The sequence below is a fragment of the Sinocyclocheilus grahami genome, unplaced genomic scaffold, assembly GCF_001515645.1.
Source record: "Sinocyclocheilus grahami isolate Dianchi unplaced genomic scaffold, SAMN03320097.WGS_v1.1 scaffold300.1, whole genome shotgun sequence".
Lineage (NCBI taxonomy): Eukaryota > Metazoa > Chordata > Actinopteri > Cypriniformes > Cyprinidae > Sinocyclocheilus > Sinocyclocheilus grahami.
In genome coordinates, this window is record NW_015505479.1 from 1,104,195 (window position 1) to 1,105,732 (window position 1,538).

Here is a 1,538-nt window from a genome sequence, read left to right on the forward strand (position 1 = left end):
TTTTTTTTTTTTTGGACAGCAGTAAGATCTTACTGATATCTTAGACAGTAAATTTAGATATATATACAAAGTTTAGACTTAAATCATTTCTGCACCATAAAGAATTTTAAACAGCTTTTTCATGCATTATGAGTTAAAAAATATGTCTTTTTAATAATGACTACATGACTGCAAAGTTAAGCCGTTCTCATGGTATTTTTAATGTCAGGAATTTATATGTTGCAGTTTAACACAATTCATTAATTATATTCAATTCCATTGGCCAAAAACATTTTGGTTGATGTTTGCATGTTTTGCTGTTTCATAATTGCTTTATTGTTTAAATAGCATTGCTAAATATAGGCTACCTTATTCTAAATGCATATGACTTTTTAAAACTTTTTTTATATTTCCAGAATCAGTGTCAACATGCATCATGTGTCCATTGCCAGCCCATGCAATGCGACAACATACCCCACAAAAAGTCAGCGTGTTAAATAAATCTATTTTCAATCTCTTTTATTTATTTATTTTTGACCACCAACCTCAGTCTTCCCTTCAGATTTAGTGTCAATTCATCTCGGATCATCTCACCTTGCCAAAGGTCTGCAAGCAGTTCAGAGCCGGACCGCAGAGCAGCGCGTCAGGAGCCCAACCAAGATCCAAATCCAAGCAAAGACGCAAACTGGCGCGGCGCTGTGAACGGGAGCTGCTGTCCACACAACAAAAATAATATTGGCGATGGCAGGAATGTCCAAGCGACTCTCACGACCTTTTATGGCGACAGGGGCTGTTAAATATAGCCGTAGTGCACAGGAGTATCGGCGCATTTTACGCTGCGGTTCTGTACTTAACCTAACTCTTTACGCGTTATATACACTGGTGTTAGTTTATACGATTGTCATATACAGTATAAAAAAGTATGAATGATTTTGGGTTTTACATAATAACCAAGTGGCGTTTATTTAAGGAATGATAGTAACCTATACAAAACGTTACAGAAAAAAATATAGGACTATATATGCTACACTCTTAATAATAAAGGTGCTTCACGATGCCATAGAAGAACCTTTTTGTCTAAATGGTTCCATAAAGAACCTTTAACATCTGAAGAACCTTTCTGTTTCACAAAAGCTTCTTTGTGGCGAAAAAAGGTTCTTCAGATTATAAAAAGGTAAGAAAGAGGTGGTTCTTTAAAGCACCTTTGACTGAATGGTTCTTTGTGGAACCAAAAAAGGTTCTTCTATGGCATCGCTTGAAGAACCTTTTGAAGCACCTTTATTTTTAAGAGTGTATATGATTAACTAAACCTGTGATATTGAACATGTCCACTATAGCTTAAACAGAAACGATCTCATTTTCATCTAGGAAAAACTGCATAAAGTGCCTACAGTTTGAATCAAGTCAACGAAATTACTAGAACTTTATTAATAATAAAGGTTAAATCTTATATATGTACATTTAAAAAGAGCTGCCCAAGTCCTTCAGAAGGAAATGTAGGAAAAGGGTTTAAAGCCATTTAAAAACTTTCCGTAATTTCTTCTTCTTCTACTTGAATA

General features: G+C 34.7%; 1 protein-coding gene across 1 annotated transcript in view; it reads right to left on the bottom strand.

Annotated features, from left to right (window-relative positions):
• Positions 1–646, bottom strand: part of myom1b (myomesin 1b) — a 43,930-nt gene extending 43,284 nt beyond the window's left edge. The window contains exon 1 of the mRNA XM_016293201.1: positions 574–646. The gene's annotated coding sequence lies outside the window, so the exon portion shown is untranslated. The remainder of the gene's footprint in view (positions 1–573) is intronic.
• Between the last annotated feature and the right edge of the window lie 892 nt (positions 647–1,538).